Below are 12,500 nucleotides of genomic sequence, written 5' to 3'. Positions count from 1 at the left end.
CATATTTTGGGGGTAATGGCCTCCAGAACTAGATCGAAAAAGGCCATTTGGCTGATTGGATCCCCTTATCCAACACTTCTTGGCCAGAAGCTTCCTTCTAAGGCCGAAGTTCTCCGCTTTTTGATGTTCCTTCATGTGGAAATGAATGAGACCCTAACTGCAAGTGTGAATCAAACATCACTAGAGCTAATGAACATCTGGTCCACAGAGGGGATTCCTACTAAGCACCTTCCTGATGTGGTAGTCCATGTGCGAAAATTACACACAACGTGGCAGGGTTTAAAGAAAAGCATCAATCGGAAGACTGCTACCAACATAGAGAAACAAGACAATTTCAAGGCCGACCTGGATGAGCTGTTTGACTTAGCTCATGCTGATGCTATGAATCTTATAAAAATCGATGAGGACAAGGAATTTCTTGCTTGTCAGCGTGAAAAGGGGCGTCCAGGAAAGATCGGGAGTCTTGACTACAAGACTGCCAGAACTTCAGAGAAAATTATGAAACGTAAGGATGAAGAGAAAAAGAGGAAACAGAAGGCGCTTTTGGAGATGGCCGCAACTTCTGAAACAGCCAACCTCCAGTCTTCCTCCTCCTCCAGCTCTACTGAATCTAGTCCAAGTCGACAACCATCTTCTTCCATCCATCCAACCACCTGTGATTCCCAGCCTCCAAAGAGAAAACGTGGGACAACTGGATTAACATCTGAAGTAACTGAGGCCCTGGATAGAACTCTCCTTAGCGATCGTTCTGCAAGTCGGGTTCTAATTCCATTTGCCAAGCAATTGGGACAAGACATCAATAAACCTTCTCTCAGTCCAAGTGCCATTCATGCCGCTCGTGTTAAGCACCGGAAGCAACGCGCTGAAGAGATAAAGCAGAGCTTTAAGGTTGACACACCCCTGGTAGTCCACTGGGATTCCAAGCTGATGCCAGACCTAACTGGAAGAGACAAAGTTGACAGGCTGCCAATTCTGGTCACTGGGAATGGTGTGTCAAAAATCCTGGCCTAACCCTAACAGCTTTTCAACAGTTAAGGAGTGGAACCTGATTGGACGTGTCAAAGGGATGTGTTTTGACACGACAGCTGTTAATACTGGAATCCGGGGTGGGGTCTGTTTTCGTATTGAAAACATCCTTGATCATCAACTTCTTTATTTTGCGTGTCGGCACCATGTCTTAGAACTTGTTTTGGAAGCAATTTACTCTTCTTCGGTCGATGAAGCATCCCAAGGGCCAGACATCACCTTATTCCAAACCTTCCGGGACTGCTGGCTCCATTTTAATTTCATGCAGTACTTGACTGCTGCTGATGATGATGCAAGCACAGCCACCGATATCCATCCATGGGCCAATTCTGTCATTCAGCATGCCCAAGAGCTTCTGAAGCAGAAGAATCCCCGAGACGACCACAAAGAACTTCTCCAACTGACGATCATTTTCCTTGGAGGCGTCCCTTCTGGACATCAGGTTCCAACATTCAGGGCACCTGGCGCCATTCACCGAGCGCGTTGGATGGCTCGTGCAATTTACTACTTCAAGATCTGGATGTTTCAAGGGCAGTTCTCGGATTTTCTCACTAAACGCACGTCATCATCCCGCAGTACATGTCGCACAGAACGCCTGTTTAGCGGGATCAAGCAGGTCTGTCTTTTTGTTGCTAAGCACTATATCAGGGCCTGGTTCGACGCTCGAAATGCTGCTTCCGCGCCAAAGAATGACCTCCAGCTCCTTCAAGCCCTCCATTCCTTGAATCATGCTGCATACAAAACAATGAGCCGCCATCTGTGGTACCTGAGCGAAGTTAACGTCGGCCTTGCACTCTTTGATGACAACTTAGATTCCTCAGAAAAGATCGCCATGGTAATAAACATGAAGGACGTGGAGGGTTCAGAGGATCCATCTCGACGAGTCTGGCTTCCCAATCCAGAGGGAAAGAAGCTGTCTGACCTCTGCTCCTCCCAAACTAAAAATCTCTTTACGCTCCTCGAGCTGCCAGAAGACTTTCTCGAGGAAAAGGATCCATCAAACTGGAAGACCTTTGAATCCTACGTCAAAGCAAAGCAGAGGGTTGACTCTTTGAACGTCGTCAATGATGCGGCCGAAAGGCGTCGCCCTCATCCAATATTTCACGAAAGCTGGTCGAACAAGAGATGAAGCTCAAGTGCAGTACCTTGTTCAAGTGATGGAGGATGACCGACGGAAATACCTAAAGGCCTCAAAGGAAACTTTGATTTTATAAAGGCATATTATTTACTTTTCAGGATAATTTTTTTTTATTGTTTTCATCAAAAGAGATTTTCATTTTAATTTAGCCATGTTGTACTAATGGAGAAGGATGTCAAGTGCCTGCGCAAGTCCTAAATATTATTTAATCTTAATAAAACTTGGAAGATTTTAGTTTTTCATGAAACCTCACCATTTGGAAGGTTCTGCAAACTTCTATTGCAAATTTGAATTTTTACCATAGTAGCTAAAAGCACCCTAATATATATATATATATATATATATATATATATATATATATATATATATATATATATATATAGATATATATATATACATATATATATACATACATACATATATATACATACATACATATATATATAGTTTTCGTGGGAAAACATAGTTTTCATGAGATGTCATACGTCACGTGCTGTGGAAGCCAGTTGTAAAAACGGAAAAACCTTGGACCTCTGTATCTCTAAAACCGCACCAAGGAAAATTTTTAAACTTGACACAAAGCAAGTACTGCTCATGCGGAATAAGTGTGACTTTTATGACGTCATCGTTGTCCTCATTATGACGTCATCATTGCATATGTAGAACACTACATCCAATCAGTATGAAAATTTTTGAGGGTCATCTCGGGATAAAATGATCCACAGAAAAAAAAATTAATAATGTCATCAGTCACGTTATTCGGCAGTCATATTGTTTTGAAAAAAAAAACCTTCAAAAATCTTCTCTGAAATGGCTGAAAAGATGGAGGTGAAACTTTGAACATATGACCGCCTATCCATGAGGAACAAAAGAGTCTCACATATGATTTCATCGGTAACATGGTTTGGCAGCCATCTTGGAAAAACGGAAAGCTGTGTTGGATAAGTCTGCGCAGTCTGCTTTTGTAAATTGCTTGCCTTTTGTTGCACCCCACAAATTCCTTGTTATCCTCTGCTGTACATAATTATAAACCCAATTCACTGTGACACATACCTTTCCTCGCTTGAGTGTAAATAAATGCTTTGTTTAGAAATCTTCCCAGCTCGTTTTCGTCTATTCCTTCATTGGTTCAGCATGGTTCATATCAGGACATTATCCCCCAGCGATCTGTTTTCCTAATCGGTACGTCCTTGGGCAGTTACGCTCAGCTGCATCTGATCCAGTAAGGTTTTCCAGTTTGAACAAGGCGTACCAAGGGCGTATCCTCCGGTAATTAGATCGCGTGACCATTAGGTAAACGGTATTCATTAGAAGGACCCTCATTCACGTGGTCGAGTTATTGGCGTTCACGGTCGATTAGCGACCTGCCGCGTCACCAAGTTATTCGTGTGCGACGGCCTGCGATTCCGGAGAGTCTGGTGGGAACCCGAGGTATCGTCCCCCTCATGGTCTTCTCGCCCCCAACCCTGGGTCCACAACAATGTATATATATATATATATATATATATATATATATATATATATATATATATATATATATACATATATACATATATACATAGAAATACATATATATCACGAATTACCGTTTGCAGATCATGTTGTCTAAAAGTGTAATTAGAGTTGGAATACAAGACAATACAAAGGTGATAGAGTTTGGAAAGTTTAAATCTGATGGTTGAATATTATTTGGATGGTTTTGGCAGCTGTAAGTTTGATCAAGGCTCGTTAGTAAAAAAAATTTTTCATGTTTTTCCAAATATTCAATCTTCTTGATTCAAAAATCCTTGCTTTGAGTGATACTGTGTTATATGGAGCACTTTTACAAATGATACATAGTATACACCATTTCACGTACATGTGCAAAGATACATCCGTGATTTGGAAACTGCTTACAGAGCTATACGCATGGCCTCGTGTTTTCCGCAAACGCTGCACAGGTTCAAAGACATTTCTTGCGACTGGTAATTATGGGCGCAGTCTGGTGCAGTTTAAGCGCAATCGTGTTCCATTTAATCATATTATTCGCGGTGGTCGCCTCGAGCCAGGCCGTATAACCTCATTCATTCGCCGTATTTTTGTGCTGCAGAAGTCTTCTTACATCACACGCTCCTTCTTTAAATGCCAAATTTTTCAAAGCAGAAAATGTTTCCATAGTTTTAAAAATACTTTTGGAGTGTGAGGGGGGAGATGCAACCTCATTTACTCTCATATATACCAAGAAAAATATTCTGGTATATGTATAATGTATAAAATGTATAAAACATACTGTATATGTATAAAGAAATATTACAGTATACATCTAAGAAACACTCGTAGATTGAGAAAAAGATTCTTTAAAAGATAAATATACAAGAAAAATTGTTGTTAAAAAGATCGTCATACAAATCTATCAAAATGGTTTCTCGAATAGATCGAAAAATAAGTTGTCGAAAAGATGAATAAAAAAATATACTTGTGTAGATCTACAAAAATATAGTCATGTAAATCTAGAAAAAGACTGTCATATGGATTTAAGAAAAAATTCTCATGCAGCTCAATAAAAATATTCTCGTATCGATCTATAAAATGGTACTGTACATTTCTATAAACAGATTCCACCCAAGTATCTCAAGGAAGGCTGGTTAACATGATACAATGGAAAAAAAAAACAGAAAAAAATCCATTTCTATAAATGACCTTCTTGGCATCATATATATATATATATATATATATATATATATATATATATATATATATATATATATATATATATATATATATATATATATATAACTCATAATTAAGGAGATACACGTAGGTAATTGCAATTAGTGGGAAAAAATTTCCCGAGCCATTAATTTGACCATTGATGCAAACGCTTCGACTTCATTCCAAAGGTTGCGAAGTTTCGTCAACAGTTTGTGGGCACAGAGTACATGGAGTGTGACTTTCCGTGCGCCTATACACCGATTCCTCGTGCTGCTTCCATGCTCGGGGAGTAGTGAGTGTGAGTCGTGCCCAAGGAGCGCGAATATACAGCATCTCCAAGACAGGTCGCTTGGAGCAGGCAGGCGGGCACCCTGCCAAGTACAACGGAGCAAACAATAACAGTTATTAGACGGCCGTCATTCCATCCGCTGCCCCAGAGCCCGGGTACATTTTTTTTACAGCCCAGTGTGAAATTAAACCCGCGGGGAACGAATAGGAACGCAACTTTATGCAATAGGCAACATGCAAAGATGCGTTTGCAGCTTTCGAATCGTGGAATTCACCACCCACACCCTCCCTCTCTCCACCTCCCCTCACTCCCTCTCCCCCATCTCCTCCCTCATGTCCTCTCTCCCACCTCCCCCCCTCACCTTTTCCCCAAATTACCCACCCTCTGCTCGTAGGCTCGCTGATGGAGGTCCATAAGTTTTGCACAAAACGTAATCGACGTCAAGTCTCCCAGTACAGGATATGGTTCATTACAATGGCGTGAAATAGTTATGAGTAAGTACACAGGGGGTGTTTACTTAACTCATGTTACACCGTTTACACCTATGAAATGCTATTATTTTGATATAATTTGCTTTTAGTCGTTTGGAAAAAGGTGTTCATTGAATTATGACACACACAGTGATGTCTTTTGCACACAGAGCATGATCATCATGGGACACAGAGTGATGATGATTACCTATTAGAGCCACATGAATATAAATGCAATATATATATATATATATATATATATATATATATATATATATATATATATATATATATATATATATATATATATATACATATACACACACACATACATATACATATACATATACTTACATATATGCATCTACATATACAGACATACATGTGCATATACATATATAGACATCTGCATATGCAATATACATACATATGCATATACATACATATGCATATACATATACTTTGGACTAATATATATATATATATATATATATATATATATATATATATATATATATATATATATATATATATATACATACATATACATAAGTATAAGTATATGTATATGTATATATGCATATATGTATATGTATGTATTTATGTAGATATGTATATACATATATATACATATATATCTTCTTCTTTCGGCTGCTGCCGTGAGGGGTCGCCACAGCGGATCATCCGTATGATCCGCATAGTGATTTGGCACGTTTTACGCCGGATGCCCTTCCTGACGCAACCCTGGTCGCCTCTTACGACACAGGGATATGGTACACCTATTTTAACCGGGGTATACACCGGCCCAGTATACTGGTACTCATTTCACCGACCTCGGAAGGATGACAGGCTGAGTCAACCCACTGGTGTATTAATTCAGTGGCCCAACGGGGCTTGAACTCAAGACCTTTTGGATCCCAAGCCGCTGCCCTCACCACTGCGCCAACACCAGGTTATATATATATATATATATATATATATATATATATATATATATATATATATATATATATATATATATATATATATATATATATATATTTCTTCTTCTTCTTCTTTCGGCTGCTCCCGTTCGGGGTCGCCACAGCGGATCATCCGTATGATCCGCATAGTGATTTGGCACATGTTTTACGCCGGATGCCCTTCCTGACGCAACCCTGGTCGCCTCTTAGAACACAGGGATATGGTACACCTATTTTAACCGGGGTATACACCGGCCCAGTACACTGGTACTTATTTCGCCGACCTCGGAAGGATGACAGGCTGAGTCAACCCCCTGGTGTATTAATTCAGTGGCGCAACGGGGCTTGAACTCAGGACCTCTTGGATCCCAAGCGGCTGCCCTAACCACTGCGCCAACACCAGGCTATATATATATATATATATATATATATATATATATATATATATATATATATATATATATATATATATATATATATATATATATATATATATATATATATATATATATATATATATATATATATATTGGCGAGGTACCCGTGCCGTAAACGGGAGGGAGCCCAGAAGCATATACAATGCGGAAACGGCGAATGCCAAACCAGGAACCAATAAATTCCACATTCCTGTGACACCTTCAGTGGAACGTTTAGGCAGAGCGAGCCGGTTCATGAAGGACTTGGGCAAAAAAAAAAAAAAAAAAACTTACTGCAGCTGACCTCAACAGATATAAGGTGGATGTCAATGGCAAACAGCCAATGCCAAATCCACAAATATCACAGGTGGAACCCCTCGCATAATTTCTTCATTCTGCTTTAAACTCAATTGCTCTATATTTTCATTCCAAACGGCATCATTCCAATCACAAATAAATCAATGCATCCATTGGGACAACACTCTAATTCAGAGCATTGGTGCTGCCTCAGCAGTCTCCTTGGCTAATGAGAAGAATCCTGGACAGGTCACCACTTCAACACAGGATACCAGCAAGTTGGCATTCATTTTGCCAACCTCAGAAGAATGACAGGCAGATTCAACCCCACCTGGTATTAATTCAATGCCCAAGTGGGATTTGAACTCAGGATCCTCAGATCCCAAGCCCACCACACTAATCATAAAGCCAACACCAGGCATAACAAATTAATACCACATAATGAATATAACAAAACACAAATATTCGTGTGGTAAACGAATATAGATACCATTCTCACGTGACAGCCAATAGATGAATGTGCCAGCGAGAAAAGGCGGACACAAAACACTTCTTACGGATCAAAAATTAAAATCATAATTGGATTGAGACATTTATTAAACCTCATACCGACCTAAAAATGGATAAAAGTGGGGTCTTTCTGGTGGAAACTCAAAACCACAATTGTGTTGAGATATTATCAAACCAGCGAATGTTTATGCCGAATCTGTGATTGTGCTTACTTCTGGATTAGGAGCAGTTTCATATGGATTTAAAGTCAAAATCAAAATTGTATTAAGGTATTAATGAAACCTCTCACCCACCTTTGGACATCCGCTGGGACCCCAAAACATTCCACAGAAGGTTTGGCGGGGATAGCCCCAAAACTGAGGGAGTAGTTCAGGAGCGGACGGACAGACAGACACTGAGAGCCCACTGAGCTATTGAGTCCTTGGGATATCCTCAGAAATTTATCACATAAACATTGCAAGCTTTATAATAGCTGATGTCTTACAGGCCTTCTAGGCAAACCGTGTGTGTGTGTGTGTGTGTGTGTGTGTGTGTGTGTGTGTGTGTGTGTGTGTGTCAGAGATAAATGTAATCTAGAATTTAACAAACAGGAATAAAGCCCTAAGTGGGGCTAGTGTGAGATTATATACTGCATATATATATATATATATATATATATATATATATATATATATATATATATATATATATATTTCACAAACAAACAGATTTCACAAACGCCAACCACATTAACAGGAGAGAGCAGATCTATATCTTAGTCATCAATAAGTCTGTGGGTCACGGATGAACCATTGTCTGAGAGTTGGTCTGTTTTATGTCGTATGTTACAAAATCTGTGTGGTATACATCATGCAATATTTTTGTGGCTCCTTTCTGAGAGCAAGTCAAGCGTGTGTGTGTGTGTGTGTGTGTGTTTTTGTGTGTGTGAATATTCTGTGCTTCGTGTACTGCAAGATGGTACGTATCACGATTAATTGAGCAAATTGATTGCCAATCTCCGTGCTGGTTATAAGAGCACTCGCACATGCACCGTACCGGGCTAATTGCTTCCATTTGAGGGGCCATCTTGGGTCCCGCCTGTACCGGCTCTCAAACCCTCCATTTCAAGCCTTGACTTCACCCATAGGTTATTCTGGTTATATGATACGGCTTCCACGGATGCCTTTTTGCGAATGATGTAAATTTAACAAATAAAGTGGCGTTAAATGCCTCACCGAAAATTTGAACAAAACTGTATATGGTGGTGAAAGCCTTCACTTAGAATTACGAAGGCAATCAAGTTTTAATTTAGTGCCTTCATGATAAAACAATCGTAATGAAGTATTGAGGTTTTTAATCTGTGTGTGCGTGTGTTTCAGCTTTATGAGGCTGAGTCCAGAACATGTACAGGAATAAACTAACAACTGCACGAAGGTGTGGAAACATCTTTCGATTAATTGAAGATTTACTAGCAATTAATGATGGGTTTGTATTTCATCAGCTTCATGAAGATATATGTATATCCAAAATAACTCGAATTAAAAAATGTAAAACCAAACACACTTCAGTTTCTTTTTTAGAATTACAAATCGATATCAATAATAACAATTTTCAAACCAAATTATTTGATAAACGAGATGCTTTTCCATTCCACATTGTAGGAATGTCTTTCTTGACAGCAAAATTCCTAAGAATCTATTCTATGGTACAGTTGCAGGTGAACTAATTCTGAATGTGAGAACAACCACACACAGCACTGAACTTATCAATAGAGTAAAACAACGAGTCAGACGTATGATAACACAGGGAGCAACAGTTAGCAGATTAAAACAAGTCTTTAAGATCATAAAACGACACCAAATAGAATTAGTGAAATGCAATATGAAGAGTAAAAATATTATGAACGAGATATTTAAATAAATACATGATTCAAAAATATATGTGTAAACCATTTTAACACATTACAGTGGTTGCTCGGAGACAAGGAAGCAGGTAAAAAAAAACCATTCATAAATAACCGCTTGAATATTTGAATAACAGTTTGATCCAGAGGTGAGTGACGGGTGGTCATGTTTGTTGGTGGATGTGTTATATTTAAGGTAAGATGTGCATGATTTAATGCATTATTATAAAATAGAATGTGTGATGGAGTTGTAAGTTGTAACTATGTGATAATGCATTAAATCCTCAAGTGAGTAAAGTCTGATTAGTGATCTTGCATTGATGGATTGACTGACTTCGTGGACGCAACTGAAGTTGTGGATCAACTGATGTAGGCAATCGACTGATGTGGATTTGTGACCAAGGTTGTGGATCTGTCGTTTGGAAAGGTTCTGGCCTGAAAGTATCGAAACCTCAAGGAAGAACTGTGCCCAGCCTATGATCCATGCAGTCAGAAAACCATTCATTTGCTTACAGGTTAAGGTTCATAGTTTTGTTAAGGGAACTGTTTTGGACATTACAATTTCAATGAAGTTGAATATAGGATGTTGTGAAATTAAGTTAATTTACAGCACTCCTTTAAATTCTATTTTATTTTAGGAATAGCCGATATTGTACAAGTGTGTGTGTGTGTGTGTGTGTGTGTGTGTGTGTGTGTGTGTGTGTGTGTGTGTGTGTGTGTGTGTGTGTGTGTGTGTGCGCGCGCGATTCGATAATCAGATCTTATATTTCTTGTGACTCAGGCAACCCAAATATATATACATATATATATATATATATATATATATATATATATATATATATGGCACGGCCATACGAATGTGATGATATTCTCTTGAAAAATGACAATTGCGTCTCATACTCAACAACATGGATGTATATTGTTCCCAGCAGGGAGCATGTCACGGTGGTTGTACGTTAAATTATATGTTGCAGTGTCTTGAAGCACAAGTTTCTTAAAACGTCCCATTGCCCTCATACAAACAGCAGCCACATCGATGAGCCATATAGCACATAAGCTCTCTCCTTCCTATAATATTTAATGAAACGTCTGGTAAATGCTCAACGTCCCACATCGAACTTTCATTCCTGGACCGTTTGGGAGCCCTGGCAAAGTGCCAAGTGGAAGGGTGGGGATTAGGGGTCAAGAAAAGCCAAGACTGTGGGGTCAGATCCCCTGTCATCTCTCTCTCTCTCTTTCTCTCTCCTTCTCTCTTGGGTGGGGATTATGGGTCAAGAAAAGCAAAGACTGTGGGATCAGATCCCCTGTCATATCTCTCTCTCTTGCTCTCTTTATTTTCCTTCTACCCCTCTATCTTCTTCTCTCTTCTTTCTCAACTGTCTCCAACACACACTATTTTCTTCTCTCTTCTTTCTGTCTGTCTCCAAAACACACACACACACACACACACACACACACACACACACACACACACACACACACACACACACACACACACACACACACATACACAAACACACAACTTCATACACAGTACACTCATCACGACAGATACGGGTCGTTGAAAGACCGTGAGTGTTTCGACGCTCACAAGAGATGCTGTTGACATCATGGTAAAGTAGATGCTTTATTAAAGACGTCTGATTGGAGTGAAGAAGTATGAAGCACGGCAACTCTACCTGCTGTAGAATTGTGTCCTCACATCTGGTAGGACCAACGAGCTCTTGCTGCTGTGCTTGGTCCATCAAAAAAAAAAAAAAAACTCGGCAACCACACACCACTTTCTCCAATAATGGATGTGTACGTTCATCAAAAACATGCTCTTGTTGTGTAACACCTATTGCAATGAGCTATGGTTCATCCGATGCACATAAAAAGATAAACTTTATGGTGAAACCAATTTTCTTCCTTGGAAAGTAGTTTCATGAAATGAATTATGTAGGGCAAAGCTGGGATGGCTTGTAAGATCAATCAATGAAAATGAACCTCATTTACTGAAAGCAATTAGTCGTCGCTAAGAGCACTGTGTTGGACCCTGGCATTGAAGGACCCTGAACCGCTGCCTGTGGTCTCGCAGCATGGTCCATAATTCTGCATGACACCCGAACAAACGATATATATATATATATATATATATATATATATGTATATGTATATATATATATATATATATATATATATATATATATATATATATGTATATGTATATATATATATATATATATATATATATATATATATATATATATATATATATATATATATATATATATATATATATATATATATATATATATATATACATACATGTATATGTATGTTGTTGAGTATGAGACCTGGAAAAATACCTACATATATATATATATATATATATATATATATATATATATATATATATATATATATATATATATATATATATATGAATAAATATATATATATACATACACATATACACATATACATCCATATATGCATATAAATATATATGTATATAAATATATATGTATATATAAATATAAATACATATACATATATATGTATATATAAATATATATGTATATATACATTTATATATACATATATATAGATGTACATTTATGTATATACATATATATATATATATATATATATATATATATATATACATAGATGTACATTTATGTATATATATATATATATATATATATATATATATATATATATATATATATATATATATATATATATATATATATACAAAAAATATATATATATATGTATATAATCACGAATGGCTCTTTTGGATTATGTAAGTTGAAAGTTTGAGGGAAATGTGA

The 12,500-nt window shown here is 37.8% G+C and overlaps 1 protein-coding gene across 6 annotated transcripts in view; it reads right to left on the bottom strand.

Annotated features, from left to right (window-relative positions):
- LOC147016766 (uncharacterized) overlaps positions 1 to 12,500 on the bottom strand; it is a 175,520-nt gene that overhangs the window by 155,612 nt on the left and 7,408 nt on the right. The window contains exon 2 of one of the 6 annotated variants that reach the window (XR_015049170.1): positions 5,114 to 5,226. The exons of 3 other annotated variants lie outside the window; for them this stretch is intronic. The gene's annotated coding sequence lies outside the window, so the exon portion shown is untranslated. Of the gene's footprint in view, positions 1 to 3,640; positions 5,227 to 12,500 lie in introns of those variants that run through there. 2 more of the 6 variants (XR_015049169.1, XR_015049171.1) reach the window with 2 other exon arrangements.

The sequence above is a fragment of the Eptatretus burgeri genome, chromosome 11 (genome assembly GCF_056783735.1).
Source record: "Eptatretus burgeri isolate ZD-2024b chromosome 11, Ebu_testis_v1, whole genome shotgun sequence".
Lineage (NCBI taxonomy): Eukaryota > Metazoa > Chordata > Myxini > Myxiniformes > Myxinidae > Eptatretus > Eptatretus burgeri.
This window is presented reverse-complemented; position numbering and strand designations above follow the sequence as displayed.